General features: G+C 40.1%; 1 protein-coding gene across 4 annotated transcripts in view; it reads right to left on the bottom strand.

The window, feature by feature from the left end:
• Positions 1-20,997, bottom strand: part of CDC42 (cell division cycle 42) — a 36,174-nt gene extending 15,177 nt beyond the window's left edge. For 2 of the 4 annotated variants that reach the window (XM_081056594.1, XM_081056591.1), the window contains exon 1: positions 20,898-20,997. The gene's annotated coding sequence lies outside the window, so the exon portion shown is untranslated. Of the gene's footprint in view, positions 1-19,700; positions 19,773-19,875; positions 20,088-20,897 lie in introns of those variants that run through there. The other 2 variants (XM_081056592.1, XM_081056593.1) reach the window with 2 other exon arrangements.
• Between the last annotated feature and the right edge of the window lie 5,760 nt (positions 20,998-26,757).

Below are 26,757 nucleotides of genomic sequence, written 5' to 3' on the forward strand. Positions count from 1 at the left end.
TGGATGCCACATCTATATGCTCCTACAGTACCCTTCAAAACTCTTAATTATAATGATTTATAAATGCCTGTTAACATCTCTGTATATACATTAGGAGTAACTTACAGGAAATATACACTGTCCCATTCCTCATCAAAACCATCTTGATTATATTTCTCTTTATTTAACCTTCTTTTATCCTTTTCCTTCTCTTTTCCCTATACTGCACTAGAGAAGCACTCATACTAGTATAGCATTAAAGATTAAAGATCTTGATCCCATAAGCTAAATAACCAAACACACTGAGTACTAAATTAATTCTACAGAATTATTCTAGAAGAATGTCTGTCACTTAATAATAAAGGCAATAAGAGAAAATAGGAATAGTTGTTTTCTCATGGTTCCTCAGTCCACCTCTGAAAAGCAGGATAATGTTCTGCCAATAAAAACCAAGGTCCTCTATAGAATTTCTTTTCAATTCAGAGTGAAGAAAAGAAAGGTAAGTGTAGACAGTTCTGATCGTCCTACAGAGTATTTTCCAGGTGCCTACAATCTTACGCTATACTTCCTTGTCTCTTTTCATGCTTTGTACACAGCAGGCATACCAAAAACATAGGTTAAAATGAACTGAATATATGTATTTGCTATTTAGCTAATGACACAAAACCAAGAAATCCACCCAAATATTTCTTCTTCACCTGAAGACTCCTGTATTATTTCTTTCTGTATTTACAGAGTAGTTACTAAAACCAAGTTATCTAGCAAGTGCTAACAAAATAATTTAGGTTATGAGACAAGACCCATCACTATCTTTAAACACCAAATTAAATGCTCTTTTAGTTTACAAATCATCACTGCCTACCTGCAAACTACCAAAAATGTGACAGTGGTTACCTTCTATAATCTTTTTCCTGTTATGCTTGAATTCAGCCTCTAAATCAGCAATTTCAAAATTATCACCTCGGACCACCAGAGTCAGAATTACCTTGGAACGGGTTTAACAATTCAGATTCCTGGGCCTCACCCCCGATCTAATAAATCAGAACTCAGTACTCCCTATGTAATTCTAATGCACAATGAAGTTTGAGAATCACTACACTATATGACAGCAAGACAAGGAATAGCAGTAACACAAGGCTCTAAACTAAGCATGACTGACATTTTAGGTCACCGAAAAGTAAGTTTCTTAAAGTAGAATCCAAATTATCTATATGAATTAGCTGTATCAACCAGGCATTTTACATATTTCGTAACGAAAAACTCATGTGTGATATTGAGATCATGAACTAAGATACTTCAGAGGTGCTTCAACCTAAGTGTTTTCATATAATAATAGTGATGGTAGCAAACTTATTTAGCATTTACTGTGTGCCACATATTGTTCTAAACATTATTACACATATTCATACATTTCATCCTCCCAACAGCCCTATGAGGTGTATACTGTATTATTCCCATTTTACAGGTAAGAAAAGTGAGGCTCAGTGAAGTAACTAGGCCATGGTTAATGAGCCAGTAAATGGCAGAACTGGAATTGAAACCTAAGCAATCTGTCAAGCCCCTGCTCTCAAACTATATACATACCTCGCCTGAGAACTGACATTACCAAAAACCAAACATGATCGCCGCAAATGGAGTGACAAGTATACACCCACAATAGTGCCAGCACTGGAAAGAGGAAGGCAGATGAGGAAGCAAGAAATAGGAGTTAAGTTCATTTCCTGTTTCTTCACCCTGCAGACACAACTGCTTAATTTTATTGGGACAAAGGGACAGGAGAGAATTAGTGATAAGAATTTACTTTTCCCCTTTCTAAATACCCACCAATCTTCCATTTCTTAGGTTTCCTAACTTGACAGCTCAGCAATCTGTTGGAAACTGGTGGTGGGTCCGGTTAAGAGCATTGGTTCAGGAGTCAGACGGGCTCAATCACTCTAGCTATATGAACTTAGGCAAGTTATTTAACTTCTCTGTGGCTCATTATTCCCTTATCTAAAAATAAATATAGTAACACTTTCCTTATAGGATAAGTTGGCTGAATAAGATAATACATGTAAAGAAATTAAAACAGTGCCTGGTATACAGTAAGTGCTTAGTAAATGTTAGCTATTACTCTTGAATGATGAAAAGGCACTTTTAAGTCAATGAAAGTTTTAAAACATCAACAATTCCAACTCACTTAGAAAGGAGCACATAATTCTTTTTATTTCAAAATAATTATAGTACTCACTGTTCCTACTAAAAATGTAGTCAAATATAGAGCTGTCATTACAAAAGGGGTCACTCCAGCATCAAGTTCCAATTTAACTATTCTGCAAAGCATATTATTAATAACTTCATGTATTAAAATGTCACCAGATGACCCACGATGGGGAGGAAGCAGGTGACCAGGGGTGAGACTTTGGTTTCACAATATATACAATGCCAACTTCAACAACATGGAGGACACTAGGCCAGACTTGCTTGTATATCCTATGTTAATTTTCTGTTAAAATAATGTCAAATCACTATGGCAGCTAAGAGGCTACGTAGTACCAATGACCATTTTGCTACCATGTTTCCCCGAAAATAAGACCTAGCTGGACCATCAGCTCTAATGTGTCTTTTGGAGCAGAAATTAATATAAGACCCAGTCTTATTTTAATACAATATAAGACTGGGTATAATATAATGTAAGATCTGGTCTTATATAATATAGTATCATATAATATCATATATCATATAATATCATCTATAATATCATATCATATAATACCAGGTCTAATATAAGACCCAATCTTATATTAATTTTTGCTCCAAAAGTCACATTAGAGCTGATGGTCCAGCTAGGTCTTATTTTTGGGAAAACAGTATACCAAGTGTCTAGAAAAGTTATTTTGCATCAGTAACTAAACACTATCCCTCTTTAATAATGAAGTTCATTTGTACCAGAACTTAGAATTGGGGTTGAGCAATTTAAAGCATGAAAAATGATTCTCCCAATCATAAGGAAAGTAAATTGTTAAATAATATGTATCTTCTACACTTTCCCAGTACCTATCGCTCTGCCAGACAGCCACACCAAAACCCCCATTTCATAGGTTCTTAAGTGCTTTGGGACTCCAATTACCCTTTGACAATCTCAGAACTAAAGCCCTTTTAGTTTACTTGAGCCCTACTAAAGAGGCTACAGAACCCTCTCTTTAGCATCATTATTATTGGCTGGCAGCCAGCTAAAATCCAAAACTCCTATTACACCTCTATCATAGCCACTTTTCTCCCCAAAACAATACATTGTCAAAGGAATTTTTTTAATCTTAAAATGAATGTTTAGCTTCAAACAAAATTTAAGAGAATTTAATGGTATTAGTTCACTCATTATTACTTAAAAAATAAAAAAATAAAAATTGAGAATTTTTAAAAGTGAAATATTCCTTAATGAACTAACTTACCCCATCATTTTGCAAATATTCTAGGCTAAACACAAGTGACTTGCCCCAAAGCCAGAAAGTTAAGACCCATGCATCCTAACATTCTTTTCCAACTCTTCACACTTAGGCAAATACAGAACAAGCCACATAAAGACAGTTCTTTCCAAACTTTGTAATTTGTTTCCAGAGTCCTCAATAAACAGGAAATAATCTTAGAAAACTTTGCCACTCATTCAAAAAGTCAAAGCAATGCAGATACTGCTCAAAGTTACTTGCCCTAATAAAAATCGAGAAGAAGCTTAATGTAATCAGCAGTTTGCCCCAGTTTTCAATAATAACTATCTATTCCAATCTGAAAAAAATTGTAGTTCTGTAAAATATCTTTCGGGGAGGCCGGATGGCTCAGTTGGTTAGAACGCGAGCTCTGTACAACAGTGTTTGCCGGTTCGATTCCCACATGGGCCAATGAGCTGCGCCCTCCACAACTAGATTAAAGATGACGAGCTGCCGCTGAGGCGCGGCCGGATGGTTCAGTTGGTTAGAGCGCAAGCTCTCAACAACAGGGTTGCCAGTTCAATTCCCGCATGGGATGGTGGGCTGCACCCCCTGAAACTAAAGATTGAAAACGGCGACTGGACTTGGAGCTGAGCTGCGCCCTCCACAGCTAGATTGAAGGACGACTTAGAGCTGATGGGCCCTGGAGAAACACACTGTCCCCTAATATTCCCCAATAAAATTTATTAAAAATATATATATGTGTGTATGTGTGTGTGTATATATATATATATATGTGTATATATATATATATATATATACACATATATATATCTTCCAATTAGCAAAAAGTAGACAACGCTGTGTTGGAGAGACAGGCCCCCATGTGTCTCTCGTGCTTCTCTACATCTTGCTGGGTATGCTAAGAATGCAAGGCCCTAACCACTCTACCCAGGCCAGGCCAGAAGGTTGTGTTTGCAGCAAACGACCTTGAAGGACACAGAAATATCTCCCTCTGGGACAAAGAACAAGTTTGTTCCTCACTTGCTACCGTGTTTCCCCGATAATAAGACCTAGCCGGACAATCAGCTCTAATGCGTATAAGACCGGGTCTTATATAAGACTGGGTATAATAATATAATGTATATAATATAATATAATACCGGGTCTTATATTAATTTTGGCTCCAAAAGACACATTAGAGCTGATTGTCCGGCTAGGTCTTATTTTCGGGGAAACACAGTATTAAATAGTGGGTTCCCCAAGCGCAGTGTTCCTCAGCTGTGACACAAACCCACTGCATCTCCTACATGGAATTCTTAGGGGTAAAGGGAAGCAACAGACACACTGACCTCCTGCTGCTGACCGTGCCTTAATTAAATTCTTTGTCTCTGACCCAGGAATCTCGTGTCTTCTGCCAGCATCCACAAAACAATACCAGGCTAAACATATTAGCTCGTAAGGAGAGTAAAATAAATCCCGTTTACTTGATTGAGCTTTGTAAGAGATTGAGCTTTGTAAGAGATAATCATTCTGTTGTGAATTTAAGTTCTGCATGTGAATAACATGGCAATTAGTTTCTCAGAATAATTATTACAGTAGAGGCGAGGTAAGAAACATCTAGTATTAAATATTTTATTACCAAAATTATTGCTTTATAGGAAAATCCTCCTGAAATAATTTTAAGATTTTTTTTCTACCTTCTGCTGACTCCCAAGCCAGCCAACACATCTTATCTAGGAGCTGACTGGTTGTTTTCATTTGTTTATGTTCCATCTTCTAGGCATCTAGTCTAATTGAAAAAAATTAGTGAAGGCCCTTATTTTCCCCAAAAATTCTATTTACTCACCGTCAGAATTAAGTCATTATAAAAATTTAAAAGACAAGGTCTCCATGGCACATGTCCAAGAACCCTGTTGTTGCTTTTCACTTGTTGATTTCTGACAAGAAGACTGGTGAATATGTACAAAATTGGTAGATATGTCACAACAAAAAAAAAGTAAGAGACTCGGGCAGAATGCAAGTGATAACAGCACTACTGCTTTTGATTGTTGGAAAAAATAGTGGGTTCCCCACCCTACCCAAATGTACCTTTCAGATGTTGCATAAAACAAAATTTTCTTTCGGTTTTTGACAAATACATACCATCTTGAATTCTTCATGCATTTCTCTCCCAAAAATGGTTGCAAAATTCTTACTATCTCCAGCTGCTAATTAAATGCATTAACACATGCAAAGTGTTGGATGGCATGGCAAATAGTAAGCACTTATGAAAACAATTATTCAAATAGCTCCATTTCTGCCACTTATGAAAGAAATTGATATATGCTGTGAATATAACCTACATGAGAAAGTTAATAGGCGAATCTCAAATTAAGGTTCTACGGGTCCGTGAAATGACAAAAATGAAGCAACTGTCAGGGGTAAAAGTGCTGACAGCAGCATTCACAAAATGAAAGATTATGATTCTATGTGGTAAAGATGTTTTCGGCAGAGCTAGACAAGTTTACTGTGTCAGCCTCATTTCTGAAAATGACTTCATCCCAAAATGTCTGATCCAATCAGAATGTTAAGTCCTCATCTTTACTATAATGGTGAGTTTCCCTTCCTCAAATTGTCAAAAAATAAGGGCTGCCAGGCAGTCATCATTTTATATTTGTGAAAATAAATAAATAAATTGAAATCCACTTAGTACATATTTAAATAAGCTGCATAATTTTTAAATTTATTATTTCGAAACAATGTGCAAAAACTCAAGAGTACGCAATAACGTACAAGAATACTACGTGTTTGATTAGAAGAGAATGGAAACTACAATAAGCTTTTCCCTCAAAATAGTCAAGACTTGTAGATTTATTCACTCATTCAACAAGCCTTTACTAATCACTTAATATGTGCCAAGCATTGTCCTATACCATAGCTATGTCCCCCACGCCTGCAACGTTTATGTCCTCTTGGGGCAACAATCCTTGCGGGATACACAGAAAGTAAACAAACAAGCTTCATCTCCCCATTCCCCCAGCATATTCTTCCTTCATCACATTACTGACACTGACACCCTTCTATGCAATTATTTTGCTCTGGTTTCTTAATTAATTTAAGGCCAATATAATTCTATTCTACTAAGAAAGGGCAAGGAGATACATAATACACACTCAAACCTCCCTTAGTTTCATGCAGAAGACCAGATAATGAAAGGTAAGAGCATTTCACTTACCCCAAATCTCAAATCTGAATTTACCACAGCTCTGAGAGATCTGGACAACTTGGGGAAAAACAGGACTGAAACTGCTCAACCAGTTTCTTTGCATCTTACTCTGCCCATTTACTTGATTGCCAACTGCCTGATACTATTTAAACTATCCAATATGGTTTGGTGCTTATTTCAAAGTTTTTGCCTTTATTCACATCATGTCTCCAAGCCATGGATGTCTAGCCTTACAACTCACTCTACTTCTGTCCTAACTTTCCACCCCAAAGTCCCACCTTATCTGAGACTCCTTCCCTATTCCAGCTGTCAAAAACTGCCCCAATTCTGTGAACTCCCATAGCAAGGCCCTTCTTAGCTCTTAAATCTCGTTATTTTGTACTCATCTCTCCTTCACTCTATGCTCTAGCTACACAGGTCTCTTTATGTTCCTCAACACGCTAGACCCTATCCTGCCTTCAGCTCTTCATACTTGCCAAAAGTACTTTCCCCTGCTCTGAAAGCTGTTGATTTCTCATCCTTCACATCTCAACTCATATCTCCTCAGAAAATCCTCCCCTAAGCACACTATCCAGAGTTAACAGCCAACCCCCTCCCTCCTTACTTCTATCACATTACCCTTTTTACTCCCTTTATAGTATGGTCATAATCTATAATTATCTTGTTTATTTGTTATACTGCAGTAAGGGAGACATAAAAAAATAAGAAAAAAACTTCTGTAACAGCAGGAGGGACTCTGCTGTATGCCCAGAAAATAGTTCAATCCTGGACACACAGTAAGTACTCACTGAATAATTGAATCACACAACTGACTACTTAACCATGTTGTTTTTATTCACATATGCTTGTGCTTATTCTAATAGATTTTAGGCGCTCTGAAAGAAAAATGAGGCTTGTACTTCTTTATCTCCCTCCCAAGGCACCTATACAGTACTGAGCATATATTAAGGGCAAGAAAAAAATTTTTAACGTTTTTTTTAACAACCTTGTTGGCTAAAGTAACATAAAAAAAAAACCAGGATTTTTAAAGACAAGCAAATATGGGTTCCAATCTTAGCTCCATTTCAATGTGTGGGATCCTGGCAAGTTACTTCACTTCTATACCTTAATTTTCTCATCTACACAATAACATTTAACTCAAAAAACTGCTACTGTGTTTCCCCGAAAATAAGACCTAGCCGGACTGTCAACTCCAATGCATCTTTTGGAGCAAAAATTAACATAAGACCCGGTCTTATTTTACTATAATACCAGGTCTTATATAAGACCGGGTCTTATATTAATTTTTCCAGCTAGGCATAAAGAGAAAAGAGAAAATGTATACAGCAACTAATATATCACCTGGTAAAGAATAAACACCTAATATGGCACCTTATTCTTACCCCCAATTAAAATTTGCAAAAACCAAAATGGCCCTGATAAAGATTAGAATTACTACCGTTAAATGAAAGCATCTAAACACTGTACGTAAGAGAAAACTCAGAAAAATCCATGCTTCTATTTGACAGGGTTATCTGCTAACCTGATCAAATCCTTTATGAAAATCCCTCACTCTGATCTCAAAGAACAGTTTAAATTAAATTTCGTGTTTGTAGCCAGAGGATTAGGAATGATACAAAAAGGGCTGTAATCCATCTCTGTTTTAAGAAGAGACAAAATAACATTACTTACTCATACAACAAATATTTATGAAGTCTCTAAGATGCCCAAGGAAGACAATGTAGAGTAGCGGCCAAGGACAGAAGCTTTCGAGCCATGCAGATCCCCTCAGCTCATATCCTCTTTCTTGTGAGACTCTGGCCAAGCTACGTAACCTTTCTTTAAGACTTTGTTTCTTAGCATTAACATCATAGGTTGTAAGAATTACTTGGTTACTCGTTCATATGGCACTTAACACTCAAATATGAGCTCTTTTTTTCACTGTGAAGTAACGCAGGTAAGCAGTCAATTTAGAAACTGACTATCTAGGCTATCTTGTACAGGGTACTGCATTTATAGTCCATTGAAGTGCTAAGTGAAAGCCAAATCGTGTATCCTAAAAGTAAAATGTGTTTTTAGAACATACTACACAAGGCAAATTTTTGCTTTCAAAAAAAAAAAAACAGAAACAGTAAGAAACAAGACTTCTATGTCTAGGCCAATACCTACCAAAATTTAACATGTACTTTCTTTGACCTGGCAATTCCATTTCTAAGACTTTATCCAAGTATGCAAAGAGGTAGGTACAAGGATATTTACCACAGGCCTTGCTTGTAGGAGCAAGACTAGAGACTACTTACATACCAACACTATACCAACAGGAGACTGGTAAACTAGGTTATGATACAAAGGAATATTTTTCAACTATTAAAAAGAATGAGCCTGTTACGGACTGATGAATTGTGTCCCTCGCACCCCCAAAATTGATATTTTGAAGTCCTAACCCCCAATACCTCAGAATATGACTGACTGTATTTGGGGAGAGGGCCGTTAAAGAATTAAGGTAAGATGAAGTCACACTGGTGGGCCCTAATCCAATATCACTGGTGTCCTATAAGGAGAAAAAGAGGGAATGAAGATCCTAAAAGTGGGCCATTTATAAACCAAAGACAGAAGCCCTCAGAGGAAACTAACCCCTGACAACACCTTGATCTTGGACTTCTAGCCTCCAGAACTGTCAGGAAATAAATTTCTGTTTGAATCACCCAGTATAGTACTTTGTTATGGCAGCCCTAGCAAACTAACACCGGGCCAACATGAACAGCTCCAAAATATATTGAGTTTTTAAAAATGTGCAGCACAATGTGTATAACATGGCAACTTATTTTTTTAATGGAGATGAGATACATATGTACTTACAGGTGCAGAAACTATCTACAGAGACACATAAGACTACCTGCAACGGCACAGATGCAGAGAATATCTACAGAAACACATATCTGCTAGGTAACTAACAGTGGATGCTTTTGGGAAAGGGATATGGGGGTGTGGAATGGGGAGTTATTTTTCACTGTATTCTCTTTTGTACTTAAGTTTTCACCATGTGCATGCAGTATTTCCTTTAAATTTAAAAACAAAACTATCTACTGAAATGTAAAGGTCTCCAAGACATATTCAACAACTAAGAAAAACACTGTCAGCAAACCCAGTCTAACAGCTAACAAGCCCTGATAAACCAAACTCACCAAAGTACCGGATCTACATGTATTTTATAAGCACAGGCAGTTTTTTAATGCCCTACACATGTATTTTAAGGGCCATAAAAATATTCACATCACTTGTCTCAATAATTCTACTTCATTCACTTCATTAGTAATGCAATGTAAATCACTCAACTTACCAATGTAGTTCAACAATTAAAACATTTGTATCCCTCTTTAAAAAAATAAATACCACTTCAGATAATTTATCCAAAATGAAGAAAATTCACCAAGAAACAATGGAATGCTATCCCATTACAACAGTTAATGCAACATAAAAAATGAATAAGTAACAATATACCACAGGATGAATGCTATACAAATAGAAGATGACCAATATAGCTAACACAAAGTTATTAAAAACATATACTACCACTGTTAAAATTTTGTGGTCTAATGTGTAAAAAACAAATGCAAAGAGAGTTTAACAGTAGTATGCTAGTGTGTGTGTCAAAGAAGACCAAGCACCTAACCAATCTTACCCAATCTTCACTGCATCAGGACACAAGACCTGGAGCTTGTTACAAAAGGCTCCTGTTCTTCCAGAAACTCTATTCACTATAAAAGTCAGCAAGATATTTAAATGCCTATTATAGTACTATATTGGTTAAGACAGAAACCCTGCCTTCAAAGGCCTTCATAATATTTCAATAAATTACTGAATACCTACTCTGTGCCAAACACCATGCTAGATAGCTTGCCATGTGTCACCTGGTATATTTTGCTGGTTATTAGCAGAAGAGGCTAACACAATTGTAGTAGTCTGATTGCTACAAAATTACACTACAAGTACCATAGATTTTCAAAAGAATAATAAATATGAGAGTGGTCTAGAAGAATATGAGAAAAAAATCTCTAGTTAGATGGAGTATCAGGAGGAAGGGCACAAGTATTGTCAACCTGAAAAGTGGAAGAAACAAACAAAAAAACTGGATGAGTCCAAGTCATTAAAGACTGAAAGCGGAGTTTTAATTTAACCTGGGTGGCAAACAAGAGGCTACCATTTCTTTCTTATCCATGAACAGTTTTTTTAGGAATATCAATCTTGTGCCTGTATTCCAAGGCAGCCTGCAAACGTAACCAGATATAGTAAAGGAACTCAACTAAGAAACTACTTTAATAATCCAAGACTTAAATGAAGGACCTACACTAGGTTAGGAGCATGAAAATACAGAACAAATAGTTGACCAGTTTGAAAGCGGAGGGTGCGTTTGCTTAAGGAAGTTTGCTTAAGTAAGTTATGAGGAAGTTTTTTAGTCTGGAAAATTAGAGGATAGGTTTGTACCACAGACAAATGGAGAAGTTAGAAAAAAATCTCAAGATCAAGTTATTATGTTCTTAAAGCATTCTTGTAAGAAAACGGCCTTTTCAGAATCAGTACACAAATTCTGCCCTAAGTCTATCAAGGATGAAATTATGGGCCAGCCTGTATCAGAAATCCTACATACAAGCATACATTGCTGCAAAAAGTAAGTCACTATACTACCTAGGCAACACACACTGTAAAATGAGTGACAGGCTAAGAATCTTTCTTTGAAAGGTTACCAGGTAAGATGCGAACTACAAAACTAACCATGATCATTCAGACTTTGTTATATCTAATGAGGCAGAAGTACCTACATTCAGATTCTCAGTCTGTTTTATAAACTACAAACCATTTTTTAAAGAACACAAAACAAGATCACCAAGATTCTGAATCATAGCAGCCTACCAGTTTTGATGTAAAATCGGTTGTTTTGGGGGTAAACGCCTACAGAAGCATTCAAGCACGTACCGTGTTTCCCCGAAAAGAAGCCCTAGCCGGACCATCAGCTCTACTGCGTCTTTTGGAGCAAAAATTACATTATATTACATTATATAAGACCGGGTCTTACATTATATTAAGACCCGGTCTTACATTATGTAAGACCTGGGTCTTACGTTATATTAAAATAAGACCCGGGTCTTATATTAATTTTTGCTCCAAAAGACTCAGTAGAGCTGATGGTCCGGCTAGGTCTTCTTTTTGGGGAAACAACAGTACTTGAAGAAACAACTGGACAAAGAATGATAAGAGATACTGTAACAGTTGCACCAAAGTCTGTGTCAATACAGCTGGCATGACTGCAGATGTTTCAGCTTGGTTGCACAGCAGTTGAGTAACTGTATATATAGTTCTATCCGCTACAAGAGATTGCGAGAAACAGAAACAACAAAGATAGTTTTAAAGACTGAAAAATAACCACTATGTGTTGGCAACAAATCTGCCTTTTCAAGCACAATTTGAAACCAAGGACAGCACCATCAGAGCACAAACTTCTGCCCTGACTATATCAACTGCCTATGGAAATTATACACATACACCATATTTTGGGAAACTAAGCTCCTGTAATGGTACTCCAGATGCATTGCGGAATCGATTGGTTTAATGTCTATTTTTAAAGATTTCATATAAAAGTTAGTGCAACAGTACTTGTTACTGATAGAAAGTGATTACAGTTGTGCCCTCTACCTAGAATTCTCTTGCCTAGATGGCTCGCTCATTCACATCCCCTATGAGGTCTTCACTCAAATGTCATTTCAGAGCTAGAACTCCTGTGACTACTTTATTTTTAAAATGCAATCCAAGTTCTATCAAACCCTGAAGCACTCCATCATACCCCACGACCAGCCCTCCCTCATTTTCCTCCAGTTCTTCATTTTTCTCCAAACACTAATCTCCAATTCACACCTCAGTATGTAAATTTCATGTGGGGACAGAAACTTGTTTCGGTCTGTTTTATTCACTGCTATGTCCCCAACACCTAGAACAGTGACTGTCATACAGCATGCACAGGGTTGCTGAATTCATGAATAAGATAGTATGGGTTAGAGATGCAGCAAGTAGAAAAACATGTTTCTGGACTCATATTTCTATACCCTTCAATGTTTCTATATTGTTTCTATACCCTTCAATGGGTCCTTTAGGTTCCTAAACCCTCTACTACTATCTGGATAAAGAACAACAACTAAAAACAATTTCATACCCTTTTAAAAGACAAAAATCCTACTCCAAAGGCATAAGTCAACTCCACAGCCTGAACTAGATCGCTAAGTAGTTAACACCAAGTATTTAAAGACACCCAGTATCATTTTCAGGAATAAATAATCTATCATCATAAGCAACTCTATTCTATTCTGGGAATGCACAATTTTAAACTATCAAAAAAGACACTTTCCTAGAAAAAGCAGGATTCCCCCAAAACTATGTGCATCACATTATGTTTGCAAGTGTATCAGAGTGACATAGTTAATGTAACCAATCTTACACTCAATATAATTACACATTTAATTATAATTAAAATGTGCCTCTAATTTTGAAACAATTCAGATTTAAATCAATTAAATAGTGCATAATGAATTCAAACATCACATAATTGCCAAAGAATTAGCTCCAGAATCTAGGTCTTCACAAAAATCTTTGCCATTGATTAGCTCTATTTTAAAAGCTGCTTCTTTGTCATTGTTTGGTTTTTGTGGAGGTTTTTTTTGGGGGGAGGAGGTTAAAATTTTGTAAAGAATCACCTTATCTTCATATATAAAAAAGAGAGAGCGTGAGACCCAGAGAGGTGGATTTATATTTTATATGAGTAGAAATGATACCAATTTCGCTAACAGTAGCACAAGAAAGTTGGTATCAGCCGAAAAACTTTTGGATCTTCAACACGTCACATCCAAGACATGAATTGATCTTGATCCTGAAGAAAACTTACTCAATTACCAAATAATAGTAATTTTTTTTTTTTATGAACTAATAAGACAGCTCAACCTAAACCCCTAACCACAACCCTGATATTCAAAATTATGGTACGTCTTTCCTCACTCCCCACTTCTCTCGGATAACTGGTAACACAGATATAAATTAAAGAATTTTTCTGTTCCTGGCTCTGATTTAACTAGAACCAAGGACAAGTTTTTAGGAGAACTTTTCTTCATTTCCATGTAATATATGCAACTAGGAAAAAAAATTAATCTAAAAGGTGGGATAGGGGTGAGAGGATTGGCTAGTATGTGTGACACAGGAAGAAAAAGCAGAGGAAATACGTCAAATTATAAAATACGAAGAATTTATAATTACTCCTACAACACTTTTTGTTTATGTGAGCAATTTTTTTTTTTAAAAATTACTTGGACAGCAAATAAAACAGTTAAGAATTATATGACTTTCAGAGCATTAAAATACTGGCTTTGAAATTACTGCAAGCTTTTCAGAATACTGGAAAACAATAAAATACTCAAAATAGAATAATCACTGATCTAAGAACAGAGGAAACTGGAGACCGTGACTCCATTTCAGAAGTTTCCCTCGCAGCCACTGGACAATCAATTTCCCAGTCCCTAATATTGGTCAGCTTCTCCCTCCCAATACCTTGCCCTGCTTTTAAGTTGAAATGGAGCTATTCCCCTATAGATATCCCAAAGATGTATTTTATATATAATATGCTCAGTTCCATACCCCAAAGATGTATTTTATATATAACATGCTCAGAAATTGCAAATTAGCAATTTCTATACAACAGCTGTTGACTGGGGCTTAGATCACAGCAAGAACAGTTAATTCGTGGCCTCTGCTGAAGTCTCTACCATTAATTCACCTGTCTCAGGAACTTGAGAAAATGTTTCCCATTTTTCTACCCACAGTAAACACTGGCCACGCCAACAGCCCATGAACCTAATGGAGATTAATAAACCACCAGACATCAGTGTCTCCCAGTCCATTTTCTCAAAACTTTAAAGGGAAGGGGAAGGAAGCTCCGTCAAACAAGTTTAAGAAACACTGAATTAAACAGATTCTCTGATGTCTAACTTCTCTGAGCCTTTAATAAACATATACAGTATGAATTTCCAAGATGGAAATATAATAAGTAGGGTTTCCAACTAATGTGACACCCACACCCATGGAAACATCTTCAGGCATTCTGAAACACACGAAAGAAACAACACAGGCATTACTCTTAAAATTAAAAATTATGTACTACCCCATCTCTTCTGGTTTATAAACTCTTAGAACGATCTAACACTCCCTTTGGCTCTATGGTGAGTAGAATAAATAAATAACCTAAAATAATTCAAACATTTCCATAGCTTATATCTTGTACTATTTATACTATTTGTATACCTTCTGAAACAAATGGGGGTTATTTTAGTGATTTAAACCCTAGCAGTCTAATACTTACAGGAACTGTCCATTTTTTCCTAGTTATCTGATATGAAAATTTACGTTTTAAAATCTGTTACTGTTAATCTTAAACTCCACAATAAAAATATGGTTTTCTGGGAAAGTAATAAATGATAAAGATGGTTTAATTCCACTGCAGAAGATTCTAAAATTGAGCTCCTCTCAAATAGCATTCAGCTAGTGAAACAAGTACTAGTAGCTCAAATGAAGTTGTATTTTTGTTAGCTTTATTCTTTTATTTCCTACTCCTCTTCATCTGCTTTAAAAGATTTAAAAGCAAACAAAAAATCTAGTACAAGTATTCTTAAATTGCCAACCAACAAAGCAAATGGATTGCAGGTAAAATCTTGTTTATGCTTTCTTCTACAAAATTTATCCTCTTCTCATACTCAACACAGTATTTATTCTTTTATTCCACCTCCATCTCTCCCTCTAGTTTAATTTGTTCTTCATTTGATCTGTTCTGAATCTCTTTTGTTTCCACAGGATAATCTTTTTAGCTGAAAAGAATGGCTGTGGTTTAATATCCAATAATAGATGGCTTCATACTGCCACTTGGGACACGGAATGGACACAGGGCTGCCTGATACATTGATCCTCCAGCTCTCCTGCAGAACACCTGCAATCAGCCAGGAGCAGCCTCATCCATTTACCCCCATGTGGCATACAAATAGTTTTCTGTCTGCCTTTATTTCCAAAGGGTTAGGAAACACTACTCTAGAATATACACTGCCCAAGAATAGCACTGGTGAATTTCTCCTACACTGGAGAAATACCGGAGTGCCAAAAAAATGTAATGTATTCAAAAAAATGACTTGTATTCATCTTTTGTTATCAGTATACGTATATTAAGTACATATTACAATTTATAGTTTTTTTTTCCTTTTTTAAAATGTGTATACATTTTTTGTCACCCTCTGTAGTTTAAGAAAAATAGGGAAAAGTTATTAAAACTTCAATCTAGTCCTTAAAAATAGCAATAATTTTTCAATATGGCAGCTAAGACTAGAGTTTTATTATTTTCCCTTCATAGAGTCAATAATATTGTAATTGCATGGCGTCACATGGGTACTAGACTTAGAGTGATCAGTTCACTAAGTTATATAAATGTCTAATCACTATGTTGTAAACCTGGAACTAATAATATAATATTGTATGTCAAATTATATGAAAAACTAAGAAAAATTTCTTAAAACATTTTCCCTCGAAATTGAATATGGTTTATTTTAGTAAAGAAAGAAAACATTTTTACATTTGACCAGCCAAATGCCAACTGAGTATTTCACCTGTTTTCATAACCAATAGTTATATGAATGATCCTGATCATATGCTCTTCATAAAAATTAGTTTCCAGTAAGATGTCATTTGAGTTCAAATATGTAATTGATATACTAAATTAAACCAGAATTGAAGATTATCTAGTTATTACTAAGTGGGCAATGACATTTGAATAACTAAACACTTTTTTTTTTCCTGATAATGAGCACAAGCATAAGTCGATTTGGAACGATAGGCAAGAAACCACCAATGTTTAAAAACCAAATAGGTTTCACATTCACTTTAAGATTATGATCCTCGCAATAAACCCAGTTACACTGCCTACCAGAAACCAGGTTATACCTGAGAAGGGGGAAAGCAAGAATAAATACTGAACATTGTTTCTGAAATTCCTTAAGACATCACTCTGGCAGTCCTGAAGAGGGTGCTTCAAACTTTAATGTGCATGAAAGTCACGTGGGGATTGTTTTAAAACACAGATTCTGATTCAGTAGGATTGGGATGGAGCCTGACATTCCTAATGAGCTCCAAGGTGCTTATGCTGCTGGTCCATAGATCACACACTGCAGTACTCCGGACCTTTACACTCTTGCTTCTAAGACACTGGTTAAGCTAACACATAAAAATTTAAAGCAGGCAACAATTTCCACTTCATTTAATAATTTAAATGGTTTCGTGAGATTAATCTGGGGTAGAGGTGATTATTAACATCCTGATGTTTGGGGGAAATGCAGACAGCTTCTCAAAGGTGGGGGCCTAAGAGATAATAATAAGAGCAAACACAGCATTACGTGCTTCACATGGATTAACTGATTTGATTCTCAGAACACTGGCAGATAGGGACTATTGCTAGCCATCTTATACAGAGGTACACCTGAGTCACAAAGATTGCACACAGCTAATAAGTGGCAGAGTCAGGATTTGAACCTAGACAGTCAGGTTCTAGAGTCTACACTTTTAATCACCACACTAGGTAGGAGTATCTCTAAGTCTACACAGCAGAATTAAAATGGCAAATCATAATGGCTTACTCTTGGAGAAAACGATGCAAATGTTAAAAGTGTGGTGTGATGCTTGGTGAATACCACGACTAAATAATATGTAGTTTTTTGCTATATTAGAAATTGTACTGGACTTCAGCATAACAGCTAAATATTTGAGAAAAATATTTTAATGGAACACCATTTTCGTGGCAGAAACCTGGTTTCACTTCATGAAATAAGCAGTTTAAGACCAATGTCCCAGGGGCAGCTAGTGAAGGAGAGTAGACATAGCTGAAATGACAAGTAATAAAAATTGCTTTAGCAAAAATATTTTGGACTAAAGAGATGAGTAACTAAAAGTAGAAACTGGAAAGAGACAAAACATAACATGGCCAGGAATTTGATACTCTCCAGGGGGAAAAAAGCAAAAATAAGCTGCTATTTGCAAACAAAGATATAGAGGAAGGAAACAAATACTAAAATCTGAATAATTTCTACAAGTATAAGAACTGATCATCAGAAGATTTTCTAAGCAACAGTAAACTGTCCAGATAGTATACTGCAGAAGATACTAGATTAAACAGATGGATGTAGTCAAACAAAAGATTAGTAATCATCACGTCAATGAACCCAAATATATAGATATGGCAGAGCAAGCACAAAAGAAGTCTCAGGAAACACAGTACACAGGCATACAGAATATGCAGAAAGAGAAAGTTAAGCCTCAGACATCATCAAATTCATTCGACAAGCATTTCTTGAGACCTACTACGGTGTTTCCCTGAAAATAAGACCTAGCCGGACAATCAGCTCTAATGCGTCTTTTGGAGCAGAAATTAATATAAGACCCGGTTTTATTTTACTATAAAACCGGGTCTTATACAACATATTTTATAGTAAAATAAAACCGGGTCTTATATTAATTTTTGCTCCAAAAGACGCATTAGAGCTGAGTGTCCAGCTAGGTCTTATTTTGGGGGATACATGGTATGTGTCTGGCATATTCTAGGTGCTAGAGATACAGGAGTGACCATGCCAGGTCAAAGCCTGTCCTCATAGAACTTATATTCTAGTGGGTGAAACTAATAGATTTGGAAGAGAATATTGAATATTGAAGGCCTAGAATTAAGCCCTTTAATATAGGAGGATTATAGATCTATTTATGGGAAACAAGTTAAAATATTAACCCTCCTTCTCCTGAAGAGGCCCTGTAGCCTGAAATGCTTCTCATTAAGTGTTCCTCAACCACTCAAAAGAGCCTAATACATGCATTTAAAATGTACCTACCAGTAAAAGTACAATTTGACTTTTATTTCCAAGAATGCCTATAAATACTACTCCCAGACTATCACAATAAACTATACTTCAAAACTTTCCAAATGTGACAGCTCTTGGATCAAAACATTACTATAACCATTTTAAAAATAACTAGAAATGCTTTTCTAATAGACCATAAATAAAATTTAAGTGGAAAAAAGTATCCAAATAAAACAAATCTTGATGTTACAAAAAGTCAAGATTTGATCTTAGTGGGCTTTAAAAACCTCACTGATGTTTAAGTCCTGACTACCCCAGGTTGTAACACCTGTCTTATTTCCCAAAAAATTAAGTTTAACTGAGCACGGTCGTTGGTTATTATGTGAAAATATTTTAAGAGAATGCGATACCTTTTAGATCTTGAAGAAATTACTGGAAAAGAGCTCACTTTTAATATTCAATTAATTACCAAGCTCTACTCCTTCCTTCAGTCTGAACACTGTAAACTCAAGACTATTCTGCTATATTTTAAAAGGAAGGATACAAATTGATGTATGTGTAATTAAACTTCTTAAACACGGAAGACTCCAGAAATAAAGCAGCAGGAAAGTGTTCCATTTTTATATTCTTAAAAAGAGATTATGGCAAATGTATTTGAAGATCCAAGCTCCACACCTATCCAATCTACAACACCTACAGACTACAGAAAACTGATTTAAACCTAAACCTACCACTTCTTTTAAGTGTTTCTTAACAAGCAACCCCTTCTTTCTATACAAATGGGAAACCATAGGAAAGTGCTTGTTCCAACAAGAACTTATAACAATGCATTACACAACTAATCTCATTTGCTTTACAATGCTAACATTTTTCTGTGCTACCGTGTACCCTGTAGTCAACGAAGGATGTACCAACATTCTCGGGAGCAAACACCGTGATCCCAAATGTCTCAAAAATGTCACTCGAGTTTTTTTTTCAGCTGAAAATCCAAACTTTATTTTTAATTACAAAACTGAAAGTGTCTAGCAAGCAAAGATTAGGCATCAAATGAACTGCTTCTCTTTTCACCACTCCTGTCCCCAAAAGGGCACGTGAATCAACTGAAATATGTTGTCTGCATCTAAGTCAGATGGGAGAAGTTAACCAGTCGGGGGAAAGTCATTTTGGACCAAAGAGATGCTTCCACAAATAAATGCATCTCGAGTACAAAAGGACCTTTCAAGTTATCGCCTCCACGAGTAGCTGGAGAAGGTGTTGTCTTACGCTTCACTCCCTGGCACAAACTGATCCTGAGATGTTAAACCTTCCTGGCTTTTAGGTGCCTCGGAGACGGCCGGGGTGTGAAAAGATCGCCTCTGAATATGACGGAGGAAGCCGGCAGGACATTCACCTACGGCTGAGAAATGCTGTTCTTAATTCGAGGAGTCCCTGACTTGCAGGAGTTAAGACTCTCGCCCCTGACATCGCGGTGACGTAATCTTCCACACTGCATTTCTCTCGGACTTACAGGGAGGGGGGGAGAAAAAAACAACAAAACGAACAAAGAAAATCTGCCCCTAGTAAGAGGAATTAAGCGAGTGGCCCAACGGCAGTTTCGGGAGGTGGTTAGGTAACTCCCTGAAAAGGAAGCTTCAGCTGAACAGGCAGGAAGATTGAGTTGGAGGAGCAAACGGAAATGGGGTTAGAAACTCAGCCTACGGCGAAAATAAGGGAGACGGGAGCAGCCACGACCAGGCCCTCCGCGCGCCGCGGCCCAGCCGGGCAGCCCCGGCCGCCCCCGCCCCGCCCGCCCCGCCCCGGCCCGGCCCGGCCCGGCCCGGCCCGGCCCGGCCCCCGCTTCCCCGCCGCGCCGGCAAGTCCGCTCCCCTCCCCCGCCCGCCGCAAAATGTCCGCGGCCGCGCCGGGCGAAGCAGGAAGTCGGCGCCGCAGCGCAGGGGGCAGCCCCAGGCCGGCAGCCGCGGCCTCCGACGCCTCGTTCGGCCTGTGCTCCGCCCGCGGCGCCCGGGCTGCCGTCCGCCCGCGGAGCCGCCGGGGGGAGGGGAGCCCGGGCTGCCGAGATGGGTGTGACCCCTTCCTTCCGCCGCAGCCCGGTGACAGCCCGGCCGCGCCCGCGCCCGCAGGCCAGCACCCCGCGCCCCCGCCGCGCTCCGCTCTGGGGAGCGGGCGCCCCCCGCGTCTCCCTCCGCGACCCTCTCCCCTCCACTGCCCGAAGGAACCCGGACGCGCGCGCGTCCCCCCGGACGGAGCAGCGCGAGCCGGCCACCACCCCACCGCAACCCCCCCGGCCCCGCGCTCTTCGGCTTCCCGGGATCCCAGAGGCGGGTTATCCCCGCGGACGGGACAGGCTGGGGGCGGCGGGACCAGGACCACGGGGACGCCGCTCCCGCCGGGAGCCTCGGGCCCCGCACTCACCTCAGCTTCTCGCCGGGGCGTTGGCAGCACTGCGCGGGGTCTCCTCGACTGCCGGACAGGGGCACGCGCCTGACGTCAGCACGCAGGCGACGCACGGTTGGGTACCCGCGGAAGTGGGCGGAACCAGGAGGCCAGCAGAGGCCGAGGCGGGGCTTGGATTCATGCCCCGCCCCGGCTCGGACTGTCGAACGCGCACGCGCCGCTCAGCGCCGCTGTCTGCTCTGTGGCTGATCTTCGTACGTCTTTCTCGCCTGGTTGTTACGTAGTGGTAATGATACGGCAAGCAGTCGTTTGCAGAGCGCTTTTGATCCTTGCAACTTTGTGAAGCAAAGTATCATCATCCCTAGTTTGCATAGAAGACGGAGGAGACTCAAAGGGTGAGCGTGACTTGCCCGAGACCATCGCAGGCGGATGGTCCAGACTCCCCAGGCCTGTATTCTGTGGGTCCGCCGTGGCATGAGAGCTGTCCTCATCTCTGCCTACACCCCAGTGGCCCTCGCTCCAGGTGTATCGTCTTCGTTCGGTGTAGACACTTCCTCCCCACGGCAAGGCCTTGCACTCACTGTTGCCCCTGCCTGTCACCAGCCCTTTCGTTGGCTCCCAGCCCTTCCTGATCATCCTGTCTTCACAGCACCTGTTTGTCATCTGTCTTCCATGTGAGTGTGCACGCTTTGGGAAAATGGCAACCTTCACTGTCCTATTCTCATGTGTTTCCCAGTGTTAAAGGAAAACAGCTTATCTTAATAGTCCATTTATTGGTGACTACCAAACATATTTGGCCAACGAAGACACGTTTCCAATATATTTGATTTAATAGTCACATTTTCTTTGGGACTTATTAATTACCCAAGAAGAATAACTACATTTTTGAGTGTTTAGGTATGGTGAGAACAACGTTGGGTGTAATAGTAGCTAATTGAATACTCAACAACCATTTTACGAGTGAAGAACTAGAACCCCCATTTATTGATATATGAACTGAGGCTCCGAGGTGTTGGGAATGAGCCGAGGCAGGAGGTGGCAGAGCTGGGACTTGGACCCAGGAGGCTGGCTCTAGTTGACAACTACGCTATCATACTACCCAGCAGGCTTATTATAGACAAACCAAACAATAGACTTCAGCTGTAGTCCTACACCTAATAATACCAACGATTAACATTTTGGTGTACACCAGATATTTGTTTACGCTCGTATATATATATATATGTGTGTATACACACACACACACATCTATTACGCAAAAACACTGTAATCTGCTTTTCTCTCTAAAAACTACATTGTGAACATCTTTCCATGTCAAATAAAGCATTATTTGTAAAGGCTGTATGCTAATGTATGGGCATTACAATATTTACCCAATCTCCTACTATTGGAATTTAGGTTATTTGGGGCTATTACAAATTTTTCACTATTGTAAAAACGCGTCAGCTTAGTTTCTTAAACTTCAGGGAAAAGTGGTTGTGTTTTCTCCCACTGCAAGGCCAGTTGGCAGTGACCTTTCCTTCATCCCGTCTCACAATCCCATGAATGTCCCCAGACAATGTCCGCCCTTTCCATCAGCAGCAATATCTTGATGGGGTGTCACCCAACTGCTTGGCTTTTCCTGCCTTTATTCTGACAACAAGGACTCCGTTAGCACTTGGTCTATTATGTTGCCAGGTTTTTGGCAGAAGGGCCCGCCCCCACCTCTTAACAGCCCCAAAAGGCAGTAGCATTACTACTTAACCACAGTCTACCCCTTCCCTTGCTGCTGGCCCTCCCAGACACCCATGCCCCCCCCACAGCCCCATTTGCTACAGTTGCCTCGTATTAACAGGCAGGGCAGCCTGGAGGTCACCAGCACCCCTTCCCCTGTGGTTACCAGCCCAGTGCCCATTCCTCCTTCTTCTGGTCACAGCACTTCCATTTCTCCTGGAGCAGCCCCACCCCCATTCTCAATCCAAGTGGTTCTAGACGAAATGACTTAACTCCCTCCCCTTTGGCCAATCACAGCATTTTAGAGAGCCCTCTTGCCACAGCATTTCAGCAGTGGGCATAGGACCCCATAAACCCCAACAAGAGTCAATTTGGGGACTTTGGTCAGAAGTGTCCAGTTGAATGAATCTATCTGCTGAGGGCAACGTGTAAGTATGGCACTGCTGGCAGCCATCTTCCTATTGCAAAGAAAGAGACTGCCTGAAAATGAGATGAAGACAGAGGGGGGAAATAGAACTGAGAGACGGAGACAGTGAAACCAAGTTCCAGTGGCATTGTTTGAGTCCTTGGATTCTGTTTTGCTTCAACTTCCAGTCACACTAGCCAATAAATTCCCTATACTGCCTGAGCCAGGTTAAGTACGTTTCTCTCACAACTGCAAGACTCTTGATGAATCACTTTGCCACCCCTATCCCCCATGTCTGTTCCTTTGTGGTACTTGCCACCACCCTCTATGTAAATGGTTCCCAAATCTCTACCTCCTCCAGTCCTTATTCCCATCCCCATTTCCAAATTTTCAGCTACTAAGAAGTCCCATCAGCACCACTGAAATCATCTTCCAGTTGCCACCTGCTCTAAGTTCTATGGTGCCCATATCTGCTTTGGGTCCCTGCACCCTTATTCATCTGGGGACTCCCAACCTTTTCTGCACCGTAAATCCTATACCCACAAAATTATCCACTTTCTAGATGTTTCCTTTGAGAATCTTTTAATTCGTTTTATATAGCACAAACTTCATCTTCCCAGACCTCAGCTCTTATTAAGTCACTTCCTGGCTAACAAATCCCCAGTGTTTTCTCCTTCGTCCTCAAAATAAAATGCAAAAGTCCTTTAGCCAGGAATTCTGTGTTCTCCATGATCTAGCACCAACTTGCCTTTCCAAAGCTCTTTCCTTTTCCCTTCTGTATTAGGGTTCTCCAGAAGAATGGAACCAATAGAAAAGATCTGTGTCTATATCTATCTACATCTGTCAACATTTCTATCTATCTACCCATATATATACAATTCACACAACTATAGAGGCTGATAAGTCCCAACATCTGCTGGGTGAGTTGGCAAGTTAGCGACCCAGGAAAGGTGACGGTGTAGTTCCAGGCCACATTCTAGGGCTGAGGACCAGAAGAGCCAATGTCTCAGTGGCAGTCCAATGGCCATCAGGCTCAAGACCCAGGAAAAACCAATGTTTCAGTTTTAGTCCAAAGCCAAACCAAGGCGTTTGTTCTATTCAGGCCTTCAACTGATTGGATGAGGCCCACCATATTAGAGAGAGCAGTCTGCAGTACTCAGTCTACCAATCCCAATGTTAATCTCACCCCAAAACACCCACACAGGCACACGCAGAATAATGTTTAACCAAATATCTGGGCACCCCATGGCCCAGTCAAATTGATATATAGAATTAACCATCACACAACTTATGCTGTAGCTAGACTGAATTACTTAGTTTAGTACCATGTGCAGGTACCATGATTTCTTGCCTCTGTGCCCTGCTCATGCTGTTCCTTTTGTTTAGAACACCTTTCCCGCTCACCCATCCTAGCTGTCAAGTCCCACTCTCCTTGCTACCATGAACTGTCTCTTTTGCCAACACTGTCCTGTGTCCTTTCCCACCTGTTCCTCTGCAGATTCAGTGGTTCCCTTCTCTGTCTGCCAAACTCCTATTCTCTCTGAAGCCTTCCCTGACAACCCCAGGCACCAAGCATCCCTATTACACTTTGTATTTCAAGCATACCTTATTGGGATCATTTATATCTGTGCTAACACAACCATGAGGCCGTGAGCAGGCAGGGATCTTATCTTATTCATTTTTGTATCCTTTGACCTAATTTCCTGGCACACTGCCAGCCTTCAAAAACGTTTGATAAATAATGCATGAATGAATGCAATGCCACCTCTTCCACAAAGCCTGCTCGGCTCTCAGCTGCCAAAAGCGATCTCTGCCTTTTCGAAACTCCCATAGCACTTCTCTGGGGACTTCTTGAGGCCCTTGCCCTGTTCTGTCATGTGTCTCCATGCTGTCTCTGCCCTACTGCAAACTCCCGGGGACACACAGGGTTTGGGATGCAGCTCCGTGCCTTTCACCATATTCTTCAGGTGCCTTAAACAGAGGGAGCACTGAAACGGGCTGAAAGAGAGAATCAGCCAAAGTGCATTCTTTGTCAAATGCCAAAGACCGCAAATCCACCACCATCACCCCAGGCCGTACGAAGATTTCTGAAAGACGAGGAGGCTCCACATTGAAAAGGCTCTCTTTCGAGGTCTTCAGTCTTAGGATTTGAGAATATCCTAATTTAAGACTTTCCGTGTGATTCCCAGGCGTTAAAGCTATAAAGAAAAGCCAAGAAGTGATTATTATAAAAAATCCGGCTACTGGCTTCCTCTAAGGGAGGTTGTCATCTGGGAGGAATGGGGGGGGGTGGCCGGTGTGCAGGGGCGACAGGTTGGCGATGCTCTGTCTCATGACCTGACTGATGATTACATGGATGTCTGCTTTGTAATTATTCACTGTACTGTACGTTTGTGTTAATGGGATTTTTCTAGTAATATTTCACAGAAATGAAGGTTAAAAATAATTCAGTCGAACAATAATAAAGTCTCACTGTTGTTACTAAAAGGTTGGTATGTCAATTCCTATCACTTAAGAACTAAGCCTAACCTTTCATGCTGACCTACTGGCTGGTCTTTCCCTCCTGTGGCTGATGAAGGCCCAGATGGTGTCAGCCGCCCCACTGTGCTGCTAGGACTCCAGATGTGCTCCTGGTTTGGCCTGTCACACCCCCAGGGGCTAGAGCACCTGCAGCTGCTGCAGTCAGTCTACTCCACAGCTCCGACACCACCCCCACCCCTTCTGTAGCTCCTCCTGCGGCTCAGCCTCCCTCCTCCCCTTTGTGCCACATCAGTACACCTGTCCAGAGCCCTCGACCCTTCTAGGTGTCAGGGAAAGAAGAGGAACTGACCGAACCTGTTTCCTACTTGCCTTTTCTACAAGTGGCCCAGGCTTTCCTCCTTCATCTCTGTTACACATCTCTGGTGGAGATAATCTGGGTCACTGTCACTGAAGAAGGGTAGATGACATGGGATAGGGGAGAGAAGAGTCTAGAAATAACCAAGCAACTCCATCCCCATCCAGCAGGGTTTAGTAAGAACCCAGAGGCACATACGTAGCACAGCGATGAAGTTTGAACTTGAAAACTATCGCTATGCGAACCAATTGGTCATGGGCAGTGTGACCAATTGCAGAGAGCAGTTTCCAGACTCTCGGCCTCACGTGGCAAGGTGCTGGCTCGGTTATTAGGTGGCCATCAGCTGTGACCAGTTGGCCATTAGCCACTACTGTTTTGTACATAACTGCCGTGGCTACGCTAGCAAGTGCGGATTGTCGTTAGCAAGTGCAGATTGCGGATGGTGTGGATCCTATGTCCTGTGTCTCACCTGGCCACCAGCGAGACTGTGGTGCAGGAAGACCCCTTGTTGGGGTATTGGCGGATATTTGTTTCTTGTGTCCCGACTGGCCACCATTGAGCATATAGTGGTATGAACCCCATATCTATGGCTCTGTTAGTGTTCCTTTTCGGCCTCACCATATCCTGCGTTCACCTGCCAGAAGTGGGAACTGAGACCCTGCATGACACCAATATTCAACAGTTAGTGAGCGTCTATTACGTGCTCAGTACCTCAGATGCAAACGTGAGCAATATACACCTGCGTAAACCCTTTGATGGCTTCTCCTGGCTTTTGTCCATCTCTCCAACCTCCTCTGGACCATGCACTCACTCCCTAGGCTCCAGTCATGCTTCCCTCTTTGTTTTTCTGACATATTGAGCTTACTGCGCCCCTTCAGAGCCTTGTACTTGCAGGTCTCACTTCTGCTCTGCACATGCCTGCT

The sequence above is a fragment of the Rhinolophus hipposideros genome, assembly GCF_964194185.1.
Source record: "Rhinolophus hipposideros genome assembly, chromosome: 8".
Classification (NCBI taxonomy): Eukaryota; Metazoa; Chordata; class Mammalia; order Chiroptera; family Rhinolophidae; genus Rhinolophus; species Rhinolophus hipposideros.